Genomic DNA, 22,400 nt, shown 5'->3' with positions numbered 1-22,400 from the left:
GATGGATAGATGGATGGATAGATGGATAGATAGATGGATGGATAGATAGATGGATAGATGGATAGATGGATAGATAGATAGATAGATAGATAGATAGATAGATAGATAGATAGATAGATAGATAGATGAAGTCAGACGGACTGACGCTTACTTTACTACCTTATCTCAGCCTAAGGAAAACACGAAAAGCAAAAAACACAGTGAACATAAGGTTCATGTCACGAGGAGACATGAGTTTCCTGCAAAATAAGTGGATTTGTGAGCTGCAATTGAGTAACGTAAAGTGCTACACACATGGTGAAGGAAGACGATACAGGCAGAACAAGCGCTTTCTTGCACGCTGTATAGCGAGCCATTATAGAAACATAAGGGATAAAATAAAAAAAATAATTTATGAATGTTACTAAATGTATCTAAAAGGGGGTGGCTAACCAGCGCTTTGAAAAGAAGCAGTTGGAATCAAAGGTCACAGAGGGAACGGAAAGACACAATGTATTTAGGCCCGTGTACTCAGATTTGGGTGAACCCCAGGTGGTCGAAATTTCCGGAGCCCTCCACTACGGCGTCTCTCATAATCATATGGTGGTTTTGGGACGTTAAACCCCACATATCAATCATTATCAAGACCCAATGTATTGCAGGTACGACATTAAGGTCTCCCCGCTGTCTGATATCCCAGGAAGTGTCTTCGAGGTAGATGCCGTGGAAGACTGTCGAGAATTCCGCGTGCAGAAAGTTCGCCATGTGTGCAGCACGGATCCACGCTGCATATATGCGCGGCGAACTCTTGGCGCAGAGCCAGAAGCGCTCGCGGGAAAGAAACTGAACTCGCCAACGTATGCGCACGCGCGTGCGAGCTAAGCGGTGAAGTGTGCCATCACGCTTAATACTTCACCGTATACACGTATTTTTGCGCGACCTTTAGTTTTTCCAATTCTCCTCAGAGTGCTTTCTCGTGTTGGGGGCGTGATTACGTTTCTAAGATCGTCGTTATCGCCATCTTGTCGTATACACGCACTGCCTCACCAGCTGACGTCGATTATCTCGCTTTTACTCGGGGCGAACAGCGCCAATTGGAACGCGCCGCGCGCACGGGCAACTGTAGCGATTGAACCTGGACGAAGAAAAGAAAAACTTGCAAACAAAAACGCGGGATTGCGCCCCCCCCCCCGCCTCCGCCATCGTCCGCTTCGTCTCTCCATGCAACGCTTGCTAGGAGAAGCGGCGTATATTATAATATGTGCCATAGCGATGTTGTTTACCCCTGTGACGTCTTGTGACGCTGTGGGGTTTCCGTGGTTTACTTTTCCCGTGAGCCCCCGAATAAACGCCATGGTAAGGAAGGAAGGAAATAAAGATGGGAAGAAAAGAAATGGTTACGTCAATGCACGCAGTCATTTTTTTTTGTACATTCCAGCGTACTATATCTCACGACGCGGTCGTAATATATGGCGACGGAGGCTGCATTCAAAAGGACGAGGACCAATCTACGTTGTTGTGTACGTGTGGACGTGCGGGTCTCGTAAAGATTACCCGCGCGCATCGAAAGAAGACGAGTGCATGCAAATCTTGTATATTGACCGTGTCTCGCGTAAATCTTGCCGACATACACATATGCGGCGGCCCAAAGTGAACGCTGTAGTTTGTTCGCTCATCATTTCTTTCAACACGCTCCATTTCTTGTTGTCGCTGCCGAATGGATCATTACGTAAAACGTGAGATCTCGCAACAAGTTCGAGCATCGAATTTGACGATCGGATCGTTGAGATTCCACGGGAGCGATATAGGCAATAATCGGATTTGTCCCGTCTTTCTGCCTTTGGCTGCCAACGCTTCCTACCAATCCACTTTCGGGTTACGTTCCAGAGTGTCACAGAAATGGTAATTTCGTAAGCTCAGCAAGGCGGTAAGCACATTGCCGGATTCGTTGTGTGGTATTTTTACTCAAGTAATTTCGGTTGGAAACTATTACATGAATTGCAGCGCACACGGTCGCTCAGTGAAGGTAAAAGTGCGACGGAGCGCGCATGCTTCGAGACGTGAGCTAAGAAAACGCGATGGATTAACCTGAACGGATTCAGTAGATCTCTCAATATATACTACTGAAGTGCGCGCATGCTTTTCGTGAGACACGCGTTGTTCATATGGCCTTGTCTATATCGTAGGTGTGGAGAATGCTTCCGCGCTGGCGAGGCCGTTGGAGATCGTCCATAAACAACGTCCCACCGCTATAGCATTAACCGAGACCTACTACGCACGGCTTCTCAAGGCTGCAGTTGGCATTCATTTTTCTTACTTATTCTTAAAGTCTAATCGCTTTACCGCGGAGACGCCTCTTTACGATAATCGTTGCAGCCCACTCCATCGTGCATGCGGCGGTAAGTATACGTACGCATCCGGAGATTTGTCGAGGGACCGGGGACCTCAAGGGGCTTGTATACCTCAAAGGGCTTGTGGGGTAGGAAGAACTAAAAGGAAGGAAGAAAAGAGTCTTACCTACGCTGACAGAACGAATAAAGGGGAATTCAAAGGAAAGAGGGAAGGAGGGAACGGGCAATAAATACGCTGATGTGTCGATGGATGGATGGATGAACTTTATTTGGTCCTTCGAAACGTGCTTTAGCACGTTAATGGCCGCTCCCACGTCAGAACAGAAAGAACAAGTCTCCCTTCTGCGTCACGAGCCCGGTGGACTGCCTATAACTGTTGCTCGAGTCAGGAGCTTGTAATAATAGCACCCTCCCATTCGGACGGCGTGATGACTTCCCCACAGCGTGGATTAATTGTAGTATAAAATAGTCAAATAGGCTCACACAGGCAGAATTTGGTGGGGCTGGCGAACATAATAAAGCGGAGAGGTGTACAATAAGACGCAAGAACGCGCAAACCCATCATATAAGTGTTGAAATACTCATTGAAACTCGAAAGTTTCAGTGCGGGGCCCCCCAAGTGACTCGTGTGTGCAAGTTTTCATGTTATAATGTATTTAGCTGGGTTGCGGCTGGCGAACCTCGGAAGACACAAAACTCAAGAGCATGAAATCTCAATGGCCATAGTGGTTACCGGCATCAAAACTCTCTAAGCAGGAAAGGCCTCAGACTGGGGCTATAAGGAAAAGTAGGAGCATCGGCTATGCACTAACTGAGCCATCGTGAATGATCCATCGCGTAATGCTGATCTCTTAACCATTCTAACTAACTCTGGTTGTTTCGTTCGGCCCTTCGGCCCTGTCAGTGTGTTAATTGTTCTCACCGTTGAGATCACTTCGCTGTGAACGGCCCATTACTGCTCAAGCTAAACTGGTCTTGCAACCATGTAGCGTGGAAGCTGCATTCAGTGGGCTGGACAGTGTCCAGCAGTGACGTTTGGTGAGAAGATTTTGTTGGAGGTGCAGCGCTACAGTTGGAGGTGCAACGCTTCTTGATTCTAATGAATTCTACCATACAAAGAAAAAAAATGTGACGCTGTCACGATTTTTCATGGGGAGGGAGATCAATTGTAATTCAGAAATTGTTTTAAAAAAGTCTTAAAGAAAGATAATCATTTTGAGCTAGACAAAACGTCAAATAAATCTCCAGAGGTCGGAATATTCTATGAACACCTCTATATTTAATAATATGCAATAAAGCAATGAAAAGCGCATGTGCAGGAGTTATTGCACAAAACGAGAAAGAGAGAGAGAGAGTTACGGCTTCTGCAGTGCCCTAAACGAATAAATTGCAAGTAACTATTGAGAAATGGCAGGCGGATGGAGAACACAGGCGCGTGATTGTACTCTAGCTATACGATAAGTTTTTCACCCAGCTATCTCATCATGTTCTTTCTCTATTTGTACTGTTAGAAACTTTTCTGTTCTAACACCCTGGGCTCACGATGCGCCGCATTATTCATGCAAGACGTCATAATTCAATAATACTATGCCATGGTGAGTTTGCAATGGGAGTAGCTTGGTTTATGGTAATCTTCTTTTGTAGATCTCTGTTGCAGGAATCGTTTGCTTATTTTCGTGTGTTTGCTTACTCCTATGTTTAAGTCTTTATCGGTAGAACTCCGAAAGAGGTTGTTTTCTTAACCTTCATATTTTATTCAGCAGATTAGGAGAGAGGCGTGGAGTAGCTGAGGTACGTTGCACGCTGCATGGCGATCTCGCTACATGGCAGTGCACGTGCAACTTCATGAGCCTGATACAAAATAACCAGGACTTGGCACGAAAGCGCCCGTCGAACAGCGACAGGAGAGTGTCAGAACAAACGCACGCAACCCGGGCATTAGTCACGCCTTTTGCAGCCACGTGCAGCGAGCCACAGGTAAAAAAAAAAGAAAAACTTAGCCGCTTGCCTCACAGGCCAGTTCTTTTGTCTCGCTGCCCACGTTTCATTTTTTAAAAAGATAAGGTTTGTGTTAAAAAGCAGTCATTCCGTCGTGCTACGGAGCAAGCAATAGGACACAGTGTCTAAACATTAAGAATAGTAATGAACACACACTAACAATTAAGTACAAAGTTCACAAAACGTTAGCGAGTAAGTTTTGATGGCGGCGGCGGTGGCACAGTTTGTTAAATACACGGCACCAACGAACCTACGGAAATACGGTGTGCACCCGAATGAGACCTCCAAGGTCCGCCGGTGACGCGCGCATTTGTCCAAGCCGTTTTCCAGTAATTGAGGCCCTCTCGCTCGTAGGCCTGTCGGTGATCAACTGTTCACGATGTGGCAATCGCATCTTTTATCGAGGTCACTCGTCGTTCCACGTTTCCACAACGCATTGTTGTCCGGATGTGAACGTAAGATGGTCGTTGTTGCCTGCTGTAACCGAAGCATTGCACTGTGAAGTGCATGGATGAAGGTCCTGGCATGGATGAAGGAAACAGTTTTGTGGGAGCATCGAGCAATGTGGCAGAACGAAAGAAAGAAAGGAAAAGAAAGTAGCAAGAAAGAAAGAAAAAGAAAAAAAATATTGCTGCAGATCCAGGAACTGATTGCTCGTGATAGAGCGAAGCTCCATTGACGAAATGATAACCGATATGAAGAATGTTATCTTTTCACCGCATGCGCGCTATGTTTGCTCTGTAGATGTTATTGCGCACATACAATGATAAACGATATAAATAACGTTTATCTTTAAACCATATGCGCGCTACGTACGCTTTGTAGACGGTATTGCGCACAGATGCTTCACATCAGCTCGTGACGACGGCGAGCCTCGACGTCAACGGTCGGACATTGTGAGTACCTGAGAAGCTTCTCTCCTAAAATAGCGGAGTCACGCACAAGCCAAGCTTCGCGTGCTCCCGTTTTTCCCGATAGCGCGAGGGCTCCTATCTATTCGCTATTTTTCTCGCTTTTTTTAAAAAAACTTGTCTCTACCCGCATTCCGTGTTTCTGATGATCGACACCCCATCACATCATCTCGTTACTCCTAAAGGGACACTAAAGGCAAAGTGATTTTCTCGTACTAGTAAACCATTCATTCATTATGCCCAAAACACCACGCTTGCTGTGACAACATACTTTGTTAGCGAAAAAAAAACGTGCGAGTAGAAATCTGTGGGTGGCGACGCCACCTTGAAGATTCCGCACCACTCACCGTGGCGTCACACATTTTGGCGGTGCCTACTAGCGCCCACGTATAGTTCCTAGTCAGTGAAAAAAATTGAAGAACATCGTTCTGTGGTGAGGCCTTGAACTCAATTTTATCCTCTTACATTAAACATAAAATATTGAACTTTTTGACATTATAGTTCTCAGGGTATAATTTTATATTTTAAACCAATTCATTATTTCACTTTACTGTTCCTTTAAGGAGAAACCACCGGGCTTGTGTCCCTATAAAGGCGAATGAAGCCAAGTGTGCTGGCGCTGAGCTTGAGTCTTTTCTGCAGAGCAGAACTGCGCTGCTGAAAAGCGAACTGTGTGGTGCTTCGCGTCAGAGCATTTCTCACAGCCGAAGGATTGAATAGACTGATGTTTCTTCAGCTTTTTTTTTTGTAAACGCCATTAGTACCTGCCCCCTCGCATGGCTTAAGATAGACCTGTCACCCACTCAATTCACCCACAATGTCGTCTTGTCGCTGCTTTCCTCTGCTAAGCGTTCCCCTGCTGTACGCTTCCTTGGCGGCGGCGTTAATTCATTTTGTTTCTTATCGAAAGCCTTTGGCTGCCTGTCTGTCGCTTTGTCGCGTTTCCGTTTCAGCACTCTTCTTCAACGGAGTAGTTCTTCTTCTCCGCAGAGCTCTTGAGATGAGCGAAGAAGTGAGACGAACGACTAACTTCTCTTTTCTTTATTTTTTTCCCTCTTTATTGTTTCCTCACAGAAGTTTGTTGCTGTGCACTTCGCATCTTTACCATTTCACATCGTGTCTTCCTTGTTCTTTGTATATTTTTTAAAACAAAATGGTTCCATTGTGCCAAGGTTGTTTCCAACCCTCGCGTCTTTTCCGAAAAAAAAGGAGAAACAAAGATAAAGTATGATTGAGCAGCCCGTTTTGTTCCAGTGCGTCCGACATTTCCTTCTTCTCGGGTTCGATGAGGCTCAAAGCGAGTCCGCTGGTTGAGCTGCTGTATTTTCTTCGCGACTTCCTTTATCTTGTGTTTGCTGCGCGATGGTCCGAGCGCACTGTTTTTTGATACAGTTCGAAGCATATACTACATAGTACAGCATACTACTAAAAACAAGTACCTACGACCGACCCTGCTGCGAGCACAAGAACGCAGCTGGCCCCATATATTTTGAACAAATCATCACGGACGTCGTCACGTATTGCATACATTCTTTTCGCTGCTCGGTGAGCTAGCTGCCTGTGTGCTTTGCGCATTTCCTTCCTCTATGCATCTATGCAACGACGAGTTCTCATGGTTGAAAAGGATTATTCCGACGGCTTTCCATCTATATGCATGTATCTGACGATGTAGGCGGGAAGGAAGGGGTGTTCGTGTGCCCGTGACGTCAGCGTCTTGGTTGATCGCGCTGTTGACGTCTAGACCTCGTCCTGTAATGGCTCGAGTTTTGTTTGGGATAGTATTTTCTTTTTGTTCCCGCCCTACTAGGTGTACGTGGCCTTACCTTCTAGTGTGCCGTGTACTTTAAGCTCACACTGCACTGCCGTGCAGTGTAAATGGCTAGAGAGATGAACGATGAGAAGGAAAAGGAAGAATGTGGAACTTAATGGATGCATTGTTCACTAGGCTGAATTTGCTGTACGTCACATTGAGGGTGTAGCGTCCGGGTCACCAATGTAGCGTCCGGGTCACCAAATCACGTCCGGGTCACCAATGTAGCGGCGAGAGAAGAGAGACGTGAGATGACGTCGAAGGCGGCCGATGGGGCCGTGCCGATCTCGCCACTTTATTGCAGGCCTGAAGCGGAGCCACGTCGGCTACCAGCGTCCGCCACGCCAGCGTGTCCGCTAGTTCTAATTCTCGTGCAGCTCGAGCTAGCATTTTTCTGCGCGTGAGGCGCGGCGCGGTGATTGAGAAATGATAATGGTGATGATGGCGCTACAGGGCTCCCCCCCCTAGCGCTTTGCGCGATTTGAAGGCATGTGAAAAAGAAAGAGAGCGACAAATGCTATGTACATGAACAGCAGTCCATAAAGTGTTCCTTTGGCAAGTCCAGTTTGTCAACGTTTATAGGCCATCGGTAAGCAGTGTGTCTCTGGTGGGCGACTCTGGGAGTTGCGCAGAGGACGCACGAGGAAGTGCCGGGTCGCTGTGGCAGCCGACAAGCGGGTCTCACGGTGACCTGGTCGGAAAGGCCGAGAGTGGACCGTGTGTCGCGAGGTCATGACAGGATGGTGGGTGACAATGTTGGCGCTAGGTGCAGAGGACACTATACTGCCGCCTGTCGAAATTAGAGGTCTCGACAGGGCGCCATGATGGTGGTGGTGGTGGTGGTGATAGTGGGCATGCGCCAGTATCTGCGGCTGGGTGAACGTCGGTATCTGCACCAAGGATTGGTGCTGGTCTGTCTGGAACGCACCCAGTGTGGGCTGGGCCAGCATGGTCTGCGTGGGCAGCATGGCCTGCAGCTGTTGCAGCGTCAGTGGCTGTCCCGGGACTATGGCAAACGAGGGGGGCGACATCCTGCGTGGCGGTGCCAGAAAGATGTTGGGCCTTGGCTCCAAGTTCTGTGGAATGACAAGCGTCGGGGTGCCAGGCGGTCCTGGATGTCCCCCATGGGGCCTGGGCTCCGTCTGAGGTCCCAGGGTCAGGCCCGTGGCATGGGGTGGCCGCAGGGCCAGCTGGACCCCCTGTATCTGTCCCAGAGAGCTCTGGGTCTGCCCCAGTGCGCCTTGTATCAGAATCGGGCTGTGGCCCAGGGCCGGAATGTCCTGGTTCAGCAGGAAAGTGCCGTGCGCAGGTCCAGCCGGAAACATGCCCGGCTGCGCTGCCGCGGGGTTCCCGATGAGCAGCGGACTCCCCGTGTTGAGCCCCATCGCGGCTCCGCGCTGCACCGTGGTCGCAGGGTGCGGCGCCGGTACAGGCGCGGGCCGCGTTGTGGCCTTGTGCTGGGCCGCCCGGGGAGACTGGGACCGGGTGGTCGCCGCTGTCGAAGGCGTCGTCATGTTCGCGCTGCCGCTCGACAGCTTGGGCAGGATCTGTGGCTGTTTCGGCTGGATGAGCCGGCGGGCACCAGAGGTGCGAGAACTGGGGCTGGCCGAAGCTACCTGTGTGACGCCGGGTCTCGACGCAGGTGCCTGCTGCGGCGCCACGGGCAGAGGGGCGACGGTGGCAGTTGCTTTGGTGGTTGCCGGTGTCGACGCCAACGATGAGGGCAGGCTCTGGCTCCGCGAAGACACGGCGCTGGGGCCCGTCATAGACCACGAAACAGAGACAGGCACAGGGGCGGGGAGCGGGGACGCCGAGGGTGGTCGGCTGCTGGCCGGGGAGGTGCGAGTGGAATGTGGCGAGGCTCCCGGCAGGCCATTGCTGGCACCAGTGGCAGGTGGCGGAGCGGCAGGGGGCACCATCGAGGAGCTGACCAGCAGCTGCGGCGAGGAGGAGGCCGAGACGTCTGAGCTGGTGGTCGCGGAAACGGCGAGGGCCACGGTGTCACGTGCCGTCGCTTGCTCTGCGTGCTCTTGCGTGCGTACCTTGCTCTGCGACGCCGGGGAAACCTGCCTGGTGCGGGTAAACGGAAGCGGACGGTATGTGTTGCCGCTGCGGGCGAGCACCGCAGTGCAGAGGGAATCGTAAGGCTGCGGGCTGGTGCTTGAAGTGGCAGCGAGATGGCGCAACTCGACCGGTAGGGCGTCGAGAAGAATGGCATGCATTAGCAGCTGGTCCGTGATGCCATTCACCGCAAGAACGGCGTCGAGCTGCATAAACCATACCTTGGGGTAAGTTGATTGGTACGGCGGCACTGGCGGGCAGAGTTGCGGGAACATGGCCGCGGGCCGCTCGGCGAAGGGCGTGTTCTCCGGGTCACCAATGTAGCGTCCGGGTCACCAATGTAGCGTCCGGGTCACCAAATCACGTCCGGGTCACCAATGTAGCGGCGAGAGAAGAGAGACGTGAGATGACGTCGAAGGCGGCCGATGGGGCCGTGCCGATCTCGCCACTTTATTGCAGGCCTGAAGCGGAGCCACGTCGGCTACCAGCGTCCGCCACGCCAGCGTGTCCGCTAGTTCTAATTCTCGTGCAGCTCGAGCTAGCATTTTTCTGCGCGTGAGGCGCGGCGCGGTGATTGAGAAATGATAATGGTGATGATGGCGCTACAAGGGAATGTAAACATGCATGGACAAATGAAATAAAGGAAGGAACCTTCGAGTGTTCTTTTAAATAAATTGATAAAGCCTCTTAGAAAAAGTGCATATACCATATGCCAAACTGTCTTTAAAGAAACAAGTTGAAAATGCCCTAATATATATATAAATTTCAGGACAGGTTCAAACGAATTATCATTACTTCTGCCTATTTATCTTCATACGAAGCCATTTTGACGTTTGGAAATTGTTCAGAGGCGCCCGTAATTTCACGGTCAGCGAATGAAAAAAGAAAGAAAGAAAGAAAAGCCTAAGAAAAGAAAGAAGCGTGATGACTCTTTATCACGGCTCGGCAGCCTCTCATTGATCAAAGCGCCATAATAGCGAGTATAGACGGGTGGCACGACCGCTGAAAACGACGTCTGTTTGCGATCCAGCTTCCGTTTGCTGCCGCTAGGCGTCGGCATGCGTGTATACTTAAGCCTCGTTGAGACCCCGAAAGCGGGACGCGCTGCAGTGGGGACGCGATTCGGGAGGAGACTGCACAATGCTTTCTTAGATAGGATTGGAAGGGCCAGCCCTGCTGACATATATGCTGGAGGGCGGCAGCAAAGGCACGTTCCCTTCTTATTCACGATTGCCAGCTGCCGTCGTTTTTCCGTTTCCGCTCTATACGAGACGCCCTTCACTCTTCTCGGAGCCTAATTTTCATTATTGGCTCCCCAGCTTTATATATTAAGCTTGCGACGCAAATAAAAGACATATATGAGTGAGTGATATAACACAATAGAATATAAAACAGATCAACTAGGGCGACAAAGGGAGCACCAGGACATGTGTCCTGTGCTATAGCCTATATAACAGACATGTATATATAGATACATAGATATAACAAACAAACAGAGAACGAAACAAACCAATACTAAACAGACTCGCAGGCAGGCAGGCAGGCAGGCAGGCAGGCAGGCAGGCAGGCAGGCAGGCAGGCAGGCAGGCAGGCAGAAAAACTTTATTAGAGCAAGTGTGTTGGAACCCCGGGATCCCTGGACCACCGCGCGGTCCCGCACCACGGCCATGCCTCTCGCCGTGAAGACATCGGCTGCCGTAGTCACCGCAACAAGCTGCATCGTCGCGTCCCCAGACGAGAGCAGGACCCCCCAGTCCCCCCAGCTTGAGATGGCAGGCTGTCCCTGCGGGGGAGGGTCAGCAGGGCAGCCGAATAGGATATGGGAAAGGGTGGCATGAGGTTCGCCGTAGAGGTAAGATTCCGGGGAAGCGCCACAGTAGTGGGACAGCAGCTGTGGGGAAGAAAGAGTGTCAGTCTGGAAACGTCTCCATAGGATTTGTTGGGAGTGCGTAAGAGAGGAATGTGGAGGAGGGTCAATTGGACGGTTCGAACGGTGTATTTGTGTGAGATTTGCGATAGTGTGCGGCCGCTCCTTCGAGAAGCCCGAATCGAGGCTCTCCTGAGCCCGGCAAATCAATCCTCGAGCGAGTTCCTCTTCAAAGTTGCGCGAGAGAATTTGACCTCACGACGGTGATAAATGATGAACCAGAACAAGCTACGAAAGAAACTGAACGTGTTAGTGTTTTTCACTTACGCACTTGGTTAAAATGTTTCATTAGGTTAAAGAACATGCACTGACGACGAAGTAGCTTTCGACAGGTGAATGTGCCATTCAGTTGTCGCAAAGCTTATAAGAATGTTGTCGTACAACTTGTGGACACAACTCTAGCAACTGTTATGGTTGTTTATGTTGCAATGCAGACGGCAAGCCGGCAAGCGGTGTTCGACTGCATACCTGTTAATACATAAGCACTTGTTTGTGTTGCGGAATACTTGATTTCGGGGCCCCTCGGGACGGCTTTAAGCTCTCCCATAGTAGAGTACTCTGTGCTCTAAATCGTTACCCCCTTTTTCTACCCCCCCCAATACCAGTTAATACATCAGCACTTGCTTGTGTTGCGGGGCACAGACGCTGTTATCATAGAGAAAGAAGAAGACAAGAGCGGACACTCCGCAAAACCTGGCCTCAGGAAGTGCGTCACGACTACGTAACGAACTAGTGCTCTCACCACACGTCAGAGGGCGCAAGCGCAAAAAAAACACAGTTATAATCAATGCAACAGAATTGTTTTTACAAATTAATAATTACACGCCCAAATTTGGTATGTTTTTTATACATAAAAACGATTTATTCAACACACCTTACGCGATTATTTTTCTTCAGCCGTACTGTCATAAACACCATCTACCCAGCGACAAGCCCATGCATGACTGACAGCGAGAAGCTTTCGTCGCTTTCGTCAACGTCGGCTGCGTCGGCGTTTTCGTACGTGAGATAACAGGTGAGGCACGTTTTCAAGCGAAGCTTGTTGAATGACATGTTGTTGGGCTTGTTGGGTCATTTTTTCAGAAAACGGTTACGCCTGCGCGAATAAGACACCATGCAACAAACATAGAAAGATGCACACACACACGTTGCGCTTCGTGTGTGCGAGTTTGTTTCTTACGTGGCGTCTCATTCACGCAGTTCTAACCTTTTTCTGAAAATTGTAAGGATGGGGAGGTTCGCTAAAAAGAAAGTTTGCGGCTCTATGCGGCAGCTAGACGGGAACATTGTGCAACGTATGCAGTATAGCAAAGGCGGCACGGCGTCAAGCTGAGGCGACGCGTGCTGCGTCTGCCACGGACGCGAGCGTCTGTGCGCTGAGCATAGCTGGGCAGCTAGGTCATAGGCTCGGTGGCTCGGTGCAAAATATTGAGAATTTCGCTGGGCCTCACATGCTTCACGACGCGTTTCCCGAAGGCTCGGAACACTAATAATTCTTGGTGTGCCGGAGGCAAATCTGGACTAGCCAAGTGGCCATCATCTTCGTTTCTTCGCTAGCCTTGTGCCACTAGTGCAAGCTGCCCACAAATTTTTTTGACGTTTCCAATATAATTTTACCGCACAAATTTCAACTACGATTTTTCTTCCCAATGTACTGCTGATACTGCGTACGGACGAAGGTGTTCTAAAGTTTCCAGGCCGCGATACCATTGCATTACAAGGGATAGCGGCCTGGAAACTTCTGAAGATCTTTGAACGTGGTCTTGACGTATATCTTTGTAAGTCAGAGTTTTATGGGTCGGAGATGTATCACTGGTTTTGTATTGTGCATCGATTAGCTAATCATTCAAAGGGGTTTGCTGGTACACTTATGACGTGCACATATCTTTTTCGTAATTTGACAGCGAAGCATCCACTTACTAACATTTTCAGACCGCGCTGACGCCATGCCGTCCGGCAGTCCAAGCTACGGCAGCTACTGCTGTGTATCTTGGTGCTTCAACAATGGCAGAACCCACAAGAAGCCTGGGACGAGTTTCTTTCGCGTACCACGGGACGGCAGGTGTGTTAAAGCTTTTGTATGGTTTGCATGTCTGTAGGCTTACTGTTCGTACTTGCTAAGTGAGGGTAACAATAAAAAATCACTATTCAAGCACTTCCCCTTTCAGCTGATAGTTCATTGCCAATGCAGGATGAAAGCATGGATGCAGTATGCTGGACGCGATGATCTCCTGAGTAAGCCGGCCAGCCTATTGTACGCAACGTACAGGGTTTGTAGCGACCATTTTACTGCTCAAAGTTTCATGGACCCTCGGCACACAAGGCTTACAAGAATGGCTGTTCCCAGTGTGCAACCAGCTGCACCATGTAAGTGATTGACTGAAACTCAAATATGTGCAATAGCAGCCACTTGTATTGAATCAGTGGCGACAGTTAACCGTGAAGATCTTTGTAGCCGATGGAGAAACCTCACTACAGAAGTAACACTTGGAAAGTCTTAAATTCTGTGAATTGGGGGCTATTACCTTCCTAACAGCAGCTTTACATTTCTGTCATTTTTTGATGCTCTGGACCTGCGCAACTTGTTTTGAAAGACTTTAAAGGGCTACTTCACGTTATCTTCGAGCCTGAGTGCACATGTACGTATACCTTTCATCAGTGAAAGCTGGCACTGTTGATAATTCCAAAAATCACAAATTACTTGTTTCCTAGTTGGTGCCTTCTCTTTTCTTCCACGGTCGACCAATTTATGCGTTTGAAAGAGCTGTTTAAGTTTCTCCATGCTACAAGCTTTGTAACTTGTACCAACTGCACATATATGCAAGTTCTCTGAGCGTCGCTTCAAGTAGTGACTGTGACATGGCTCCAGAAGCTGCACTGCAAGGTGCGGATGAGCTTCAGTTTGTGTTATTTTAAGCCTCTTACTGACACATTGTCGTAATTTCATTTCTTCAGGACCTGCGGTTGAGGCTTCAAAAAGCGGCTCCTACACATTGAGGTGCCCCGATGACCAGGGTGCGTTCAGCGTCGCGATTTCTTTTTTTTTTACCCAAATTGACTGTTGACCAAAGCTCTGCCGGTGGCAGCTCCCTTGTAGCTGGTGAAAGAATTTCTGCTGACTTCGTCTTGCCGGAGAAAACCTTAACCAGTCGTTCAGCTGTCACAAAAGAAACTTGTGTGACCGGTAAGTTGTATGTTCACTTCAACCCCAGAATGGATTGATATAGAAACTTCCGCAGGCCGCTCGCAAGATTGTTCCGACAGCACTGTCCGAGGTACTGAACAAGCTTCACAAGACCCTCCAGAAGACGTCTCCGCCAACAGCTCCACGTCTGAGTGCCCTAGAGAAAATGGTGACTATGCTTTTATTGCAGCTGTTTTTAATGTGCTATTTTATGTTTAGGACATTCTGAGGAAACTATCCTCAAAAGGACACTACGTGTGCACTTACAAATGTAAGGGTGGGCTCTCAGTGATTTTCATTTTTTTTGCATTGTCAACGATGTGAATGGTTTGTTTTTAGGTAGTGGAATCGAAAACTTTGCACCACAGAAAGTTGTGCACCTTGGGTCTGAAAGAGCGAGGAAAGTGCTCGTATGGGATTAGTTGTTCTTCGCTTTTACATCCATTTTTTGTTTATTGCAGTGCGTTCCTGTGTGCCAGCGACAATGTCTCCATCAATGAAGTAAAAGCAAACCATTAAATATCTGCAGCCAAAGTAGCAGCACAGCGGACCCACCAGTATTTCACAATGCTCAAAGCATACCACGTCCGCAGCAAACTTTTTGGGAATCTCACTGTGCCATCAGAAGCAGCTTTTGCATACGTACAACAACATGAATCTCACTTTCTTGCTATGATTGAGGCCACTGCACATCACCTGAAAGTGTGCGATGTTTTGTATCACCATCTGTCAAGTGTGGGCGATATTCATTTCTGCTCTGCTGGGTGTCGCGCGACGTTTCTGAAAATGTTTTGCCGGGTTCGTTTATGTTGGCATGTGCGTTTTGTGAACCGAAACTGTGCGCTGTGTTTTTGCCATAGATCCTTACTTACCCACTGGCCCGGTGTGTCATACTTCACCAGCTTCTCGGCTTCTGCCAACTCTAGCGATGTGTGCGTTGTCTGTGTTCTCTATGTATTTGTTACAATATTTGTTACAATTTATTTGTAAGGCGAGGTGCATTTGTTGTCTACCTTTGTCATATTGTGCTTTTGATGTTCTCATACTATAACTTGCCTTTGAATAAAACATTGAGGATGCTCTGTTTCTTTGACTGATATATACATTGATCACTTGTTCCAAAAGAAAAACACAAGCGCGATAAATAAAACCGTAGTGAATTATCATTACCTGCATCTCTTTTTATTATAACTTAAACGAAATAAAAATTACGTCACGACCGATTCGCACGAACCACTGAACAGAACAAAACAGGGAATCGCTAAATCAAAACGACCTACAAAAACTATCCATTTGGGCGATGAATAGTGGTCTGAAATCATGAACTTTCGTCATAGCCAAACGTCGGTTATGCAAAGTAATTTAAAATTTGCGCCAGTGAAACCGAAACCGGAAGCGCGCCTCACTTGCTCTCATCAACCACTAGGTGTGCTAGAGTCGATTGGGCCGCTGGGGTCTACGGGAGTGTCCACTCTTCACCTTTTTTTATTTCTCTATGCTGTTATCCTGTTCAATACGCAGATGTGAGGCCCACGGGATGGCTTTAAACCCTCCCATAGTAGAGTACCTGGTACTCTAAATCGTCACCCACTTTTTCTAAACACAAGCACATGGGACGGTTCTTTGTTGCCCAATAGTAGAGTACCAAGTACTCTAAATTTTTAACCATTCTTTCTAAAAACACGGCTTCATGCTCTCCCATAGAAGAGTTCCTAGTACTCTGAATTGTTACCCACTTTTCCTAAACACACGGATTCGGCCTTGCCTTCATTACTGAGAAGGTAGGCTACTGTTTATTTCACCGAACCTGCATTTAGTATTGTATAAGTATTAATTTATTTATATACGCATTTTATTGCTTTTTTTATCATTTTCATGAAGTTACGTACCCCGGCGCATAGTTTTTTTTTTGTTCACGTTAGAATTTCTGCCGGCGTTCATTTTGTCGCGTCACGCCGGAGTTGCCAAGCCAGGCGCCGGTCCTGCCATATACTCGCAGGCGCGTCCGCGCTGCGTTGCTTTGAAGCATGCGCGTCTCAGCACGTCCGGCGTCCCTCCGTCACCGAAAGAAGGAGACGCAGTGTTGTCTGGGTAACGCATCGGCGCGAAATGCAGCCTGTCGCATTTCGCGCCGGTTATGCATTTTGCGCCGGTTGCCGTCGGGCCGAACCGAAAGACGCTGGACGCGCTTGGCGTCAGACTATAGAGTGCTCTCGTTTTGCTGACGTAGCGTCGCTGTGCCCAGCGTGCGCGCGCGTCAACGCTACATTGGAGTATATTGGGCTCTTTATGATGCGCTCGCGGCCGCTTTGCTAGCTCCACATATACCAAATTTGGTGTTACGTGACGTAAATATATGACTGGTGCAAACATGATAATCCTGACACGCGTGTCATGTAAGAACATGACAACATACCATGCTCATATAGCGTGATCGTGGCCGTTTCGCTAGCTCCACATATACTAAATTTGGTATCACGTGACGTGAATGGATGACGAAGGTAAACGGCACATCCAAACATGATAATCATCTCACGGAAGTAATGTACGGCGTTATTTACCCCCACCTCATAACGTTGGTGATTTTATCAACATTTATCATTCATGCTTCGCATATATCATCGATTCCCACTGTATGTGGTATCTGCCAATTTTTTTTTCCTGGCTCGATTTAACGAACTGATAGTTGCGCGCAAGCGATTCGTACTGTCTTCGTTATTGACCATTACGAACTGAATATTAATACGTGAGAATGTCAGTGGATTGAACGCTGGAAGCTGTAACTCAGGAGGACAGCAGAGGACAATGACTCTTCCGTTGCTCGCGCTCTGTTAATTTCACTTGGTCAATCCCAGTCTGTTGTGGCATTCGTCTCCTTGCGACGTACTCCTACTGCGTCCGCACATCACGAATAAAACATTCAGCGACAGCGCGTCGAGAAATGCGTCTGCGGATGTTTGTGTTCAAGTACTACAACGAAACGTAGTCTGCAACAGGCTTCCGCATGCAGCCGGACCGACGCCTCAACTGTTGCGCATAGTTTTCGGTTGCGTGCCCTCCTTCGAGCCACAGCAATAGTTTTTCCACGCTGTCTGGCTAGCGTGCTGAATCAGAAGCGTAATCGTTACTGTCTACCGGCCGCTATATTTCGTGTATTGCGCCTCGGGGTGTGAACGGGGGCGGTAGTTCTCAGCGAACCCACGTATCATGCGCGTCACGTTTTACTTTTACTTTGGCGACTGGTTTCCTTAACCTAACCCCATCGTCAGAGCTGCGTACCAAGTAGACATAACAGGCACTATTGATCTCGCGATTGTATCATAGGAATGGGCGGTATGTTGATTACGTGTACGGGCACCCGCTGGGCATCCCGATGCGAAAATCGCGGCACTACGGATGGAAACTAGCATTTATCGAGCAAAGAGAGTTCCCTATTCGCCTCCTTGATCTCTTCCAAGGAAACGCTTGCGCCTCCAGAGTGTTACTTTTTCGGGCGTGGAGTCCAAGTGCCTGCTAGTTGTTGTCGTGCTGTACAATGCACCTTGATTAAAAATTCATGTGGCACACCATCGTTCAACATTTCTTTCTTTCTTTCTTTCTTTCTTTCTTTCTTTCGTTCTTTCTTTCTTTCTTTCTTTCTTTCTTTCTTTCTTTCTTTCCTTCTTTCCTTCTTTCTTTCTTTCTTTCTTTCTTTCTTTCTTTCTTTCTTTCTTTCTTTCTTTCCTTCCTTCCTTCCTTCCTTCCTTCCTTCCTTCCTTCCTTCCTTCCTTCCTTCCTTCCTTCCTTCCTTCCTTCCTTCCTTCCTTCCTTCCTTCCTTTCTTTCTTTCTTTCTTTCTTTCTTTCTTTCTTTCTTTCTTTCTTTCTTTCTTTCTTTCTTTCTTTCCTTCTTTCTTTCTTTCTTTCTTTCTCTCTTTCTTTCTCTCTTTCTTTCTCTCTTTCTTTCTCTCTTTCTTTCTCTCTTTCTTTCTCTCTTTCCTTCTCTCTTTCTTTCTTTCTTTCCTTCTTTCTTTCCTTCTTTCTTTCCTTCTTTCTTTCTTTCCTTCTTTCTTTCCTTCTTTCTTTCCTTCTTTCTTTCTTTCTTTCTTTCCTTCTTTCTTTCTTTCTTTCTTTCTTTCTTTCTTTCCTTCTTTCTTCCTTTCTTTCTTTCTTTCTTTCTTTGTGACACCAACATTGCATAATTTGCATTATATACCGGCGAACATATACGCATCTTTTGAATAGAAGCGATGTAAACACGTTTTTTCTTCCGCGCCCTTTTATTTTGTGCTCGGACAGATCGATGGACGAACAGACTACTTGAAACTCACCATGTCACGTAGTATGCATAGCGGATTCTCGTCACGAATATCTTCCGGCTCAATGCAAATTGAATGCTGGACGTCGTCACGATAAACTTTCAGTTTCTCGTGACTGCATATCTGTAGTTATGCAATGTATATTGTTTTCTGAATCTGCGCCTATACGAAACTATAGAAGGGCTATGTTCTAGATGAACTTTTAATGTGCCGGGGTGGCGCTTGCATGTGTCACACGACCGGGGGTCAGGTGCACAAGAAATACCTACGTCGTAGCGTATATGTATCTTTATACCACTAATGCGCGCGTATGTGCACGTTGCTAACTTTGCGCGCATTTGGTTACCTGCACGATTATAGAAGGTCATCACTGCATGACTGTAGACCCGTTCACTGTTTGCAAACACAGACCCTTAACCCTTTATTGACGAACGTTGCCCACAGGCAACATAGCGGAGAATATTTTTTTTTTGATCACTTTCGGTTTCGCGAGCTTCTTTTTCTCTCCAAAGTCTCCCCATGTTACTGCCACATGGATGTGTGGCGCCCTCTGATTTGTAACTAAGAAACCGACGAAGAGAAAAAAGAAGTTTGGCGCGCAAATCTCTGCAGAGCGTGGAGGTGAGGCGTTTCGGCAAGACTGGCATGCTATGCAGATCTTCAAATATTCAATACTTAACAGACTTACTGGCCGCCACGAGATTTGCGTTCATTGCTGTTCGCGCTTTTATCCCCCCTCATCTTGCTTGCGTGAAGGGCATTGTTCGTGGTGTTCCAACTAACATTAGTCCTGAAGCATTCTTAAAGATGGTCTCTCCGGCTGGCGTGACATCTGTCTACAGATGCACCAGACCTGTAGGTGATACGCGAGTCCCTACTGAAAGCGTCATCGTTACCTTTGCTGGTCTCACACGCCCCTCTGAGCTGAAGGCCTGGCCTTATCTATTCCGTGTAGAGGCATTGACACCTCGCCCACTGCAATGCCGTAACTGCTGGCGATTTGGACATAGCGCTAATGCTTGCAGGTCCTCATTGAGATGTGCGAATTGCGGTGGGGCACATGCCGCATCAAATTGTCAGGAAGACAACTGCAGGTGTTGCCTATGTGATGGAGCACACACAGCCACGGACAATAGCTGCCCTGCTCGAGAACGTGAAACACAAATTCTAGACATAATGGAGAAACGCCGTTGTTCTCGGTCTGAGGCAACTTCTTTAATTAAAGAGCGCGAAGTGGGGTACGCTGCTGCTACGTCACGCCAGTGTGGGTCAATTGAAGCGACGGTCGCTTCCGCAGTGTCGGCAGCGATAGATAAGGCCATGCCGATGATTATGGAACGGCTTTTCAACACCTTTGCTGAAGGTCTGACCGAGATGCTCGCCGCCAGGTTAAACAGCCTTATTCCCTCCTTCGCTGCACACACTGTCACGGTCCAGGGTGAAGCTGAGCACCTCGACAATGAACAAAATAATCGCCGTCAAGAAGATGTTAACCCTGCAACGCTCGTCAGCACTCAGTCGCCTACCCCTGTGGGGCCCAGTGGGTCGTTTGGGGACATGAGGCTTGGTAATATCACTCATAAACGACGCAATGCTCCATTGTCTCCAACCAATTTGCCAATGTCGAAACCAAAGAAAGTTATTACTGATACCAACAATGAGCAGGACGTTTTGCGTTCTGCAGTAGAGTCAACTATATTAAGTTCATCATAGCGCCTGTAAAAGTTCTTCAGTGGAATTGTCGCTCCGTATCTTCCGCTTACATAGATCTTATTTATCTCATACAGCAAACAAATCCTAGTATAATTTTACTTCAAGAGTCTTGGCTTTCAGTAAACCAAACATTTACTCTGAAATATTTTCGAACATTTAGACTGGATCGGCCAGGTAGAGGAGGTGGATTATTGGTTCTAATATCTTCAAAAATGTGTCATCACGTTTCTGTAACTTTTGAACATATTTGTCCGGATTGTGAATTGTTAGGATTAGATTGTTTGTTACCTAACTCCAACAGGATTACAGCGATTAATGCGTACTTTCCTAATGGAGTAAGACGCACAGATCACCTAGACTGTGTTATCAAGAATTCTTCGTCAAATTCAATTTTATTGGCTGGGGATTTTAACTCGCATCACACCTCTTGGGGGCTTAAAACAGATAGCTGTGGCAAAAGATTGTGGAATTGGTTGCAGGATAATAATTTTCGCTGCCATAACTCTGGACAAGTTACCTTTCTACGCGGGATAAGCTCATCAACATTAGACCTAACATTTTCTTGTGGCCAGTTTATGATTTCATCGTGGGAAACGTTTGATAATGGGACGAGTAGTGATCATGTACCAATTACCTATGAAATAATGCTACCACAACTTACCTCTGCTATCCGGCAACAACGGTTCACCAACTATAAAATTTATAAAACTGTTTTAAACTCCGCGCTTTCGTCATTGAGAGGACGCGTCGGACAGCAACAAGCTGCTTCAGTCGTAGCGTGTCTAAGTGACTCTATCCAGCCGGCAGAGTTTTCTGTTAAGTACGGCAGCACACCGTCAAATTCAGCTTGGTGGAATGAAGATTGTATGCTTGCGTATAGGCGACGTAAAGCTGCTTGGAAACGTTTACGCCACAACCATACTCCAAAAAATTGGGTTGACTATAAGTTCCACGCAGCGCTGTTTAAACGTACAGTTGCAATAGCTAAAGATAAACACAATTCTGACTTACATTCGCGTTTATCAAAACCCGATAAAAGATCTGCCCTGTACAGATTTCTACGGAACAAAAAATCGACGAAGGTACCAGCATATTCGCATTCAGTAGTGCTGTCTCCTAAAGAGACAACAGATTTGTTAGAGGGCATCGCGAAAGGACTTGAAGCGCGTTTCGCTTCGTCATGCTTGAGACCTGTGACATTCAAAAGCGCAACCTCGGACTTTCGGGAAGTCACTATGGCTGAACTGGCAGATGTGATACTAACTGTAAAGCAAGCAGCTCCCGGTCCAGACCAGATTACAAACTCTATGATTAAATTGATATTTAATTCCCATCCCGAGGAGCTTTTGAATATTGTTAACTGCTCCTTACAGCACACATGGATTCCAAGCGCATGGAAAGTTGCTAAAGTTGTGTTGCTGCGAAAAAATCCAAGCCTCGGATATGTCCTGGATAACATTCGGCCAATTTCGCTTACTTCAAACCTAATTAAAATAATTGAAAGAATTCTTCATAGAAGGCTCAGTGGATTCATCGCTCGTCAGGACATTCTTTCACCAAGGCAAGTAGGATTTAGACCGGGGTGCTCTATATGGTCGGCTCATGTTGATTTGGAAAGCCGAATCCGCCTTGCAAAAGTATCTGGTGAGCTTTCTGCATCAGTCACGTTAGATATCGCAAAAGCCTACGATAGTGTGGAATACAGTACATTAATTTCAAGATTAGTGGACTGTGAGGTTCCCAAGTACATTATATCTTGGGTTCAGGAGTTTCTCATTGAGAGACAATTCTTTTGTTGCCACGAGGGAATTACTTCTGCCTCATATAAGCAAACAAGAGGTGTTCCGCAAGGATCAGTCCTGTCACCTCTTTTATTTAATATATTATTATCATCTATTCCCGTTCATAAAAATGTTCCTCTTTATGTCTACGCCGATGATATTGCTTTTTTCTCGTCATCCCGAGATATCAATAGTTTATATGAAATCTTGCAGTCATATTTGAGTGAGCTTGAGGTATGGCTTGGCGGGCTGTCTTTTTCACTTAATGTTAGTAAATGTGCTCTGCTTGTATTCCCTCTATCCGTTCCCGTATTTCTTTCACTGCATTATCGAAATGATCCGATTCCACAAGTAACAGCGCTAAAATATCTTGGTATTGTTTACGTGGA

At 47.4% G+C, this 22,400-nt stretch overlaps 1 protein-coding gene and 1 long non-coding RNA gene across 2 annotated transcripts in view; both read left to right on the top strand.

Annotated features, from left to right (window-relative positions):
• The window catches only part of LOC119167317 (multiple C2 and transmembrane domain-containing protein 1-like), a 250,349-nt gene that overhangs the window by 60,839 nt on the left and 167,110 nt on the right, over nt 1–22,400 (top strand). The gene's annotated exons all lie outside the window — the stretch shown is intronic.
• On the top strand, nt 14,116–14,896 carry LOC142769186 (uncharacterized). The gene is made up of 3 exons (XR_012885699.1): nt 14,116–14,221; nt 14,277–14,390; nt 14,683–14,896. It is a non-coding gene; the product is annotated as an uncharacterized LOC142769186 (long non-coding RNA).

The sequence above is a fragment of the Rhipicephalus microplus genome, chromosome 1, assembly GCF_043290135.1.
Source record: "Rhipicephalus microplus isolate Deutch F79 chromosome 1, USDA_Rmic, whole genome shotgun sequence".
Taxonomy (NCBI): Eukaryota; Metazoa; Arthropoda; class Arachnida; order Ixodida; family Ixodidae; genus Rhipicephalus; species Rhipicephalus microplus.
This window is presented reverse-complemented; position numbering and strand designations above follow the sequence as displayed.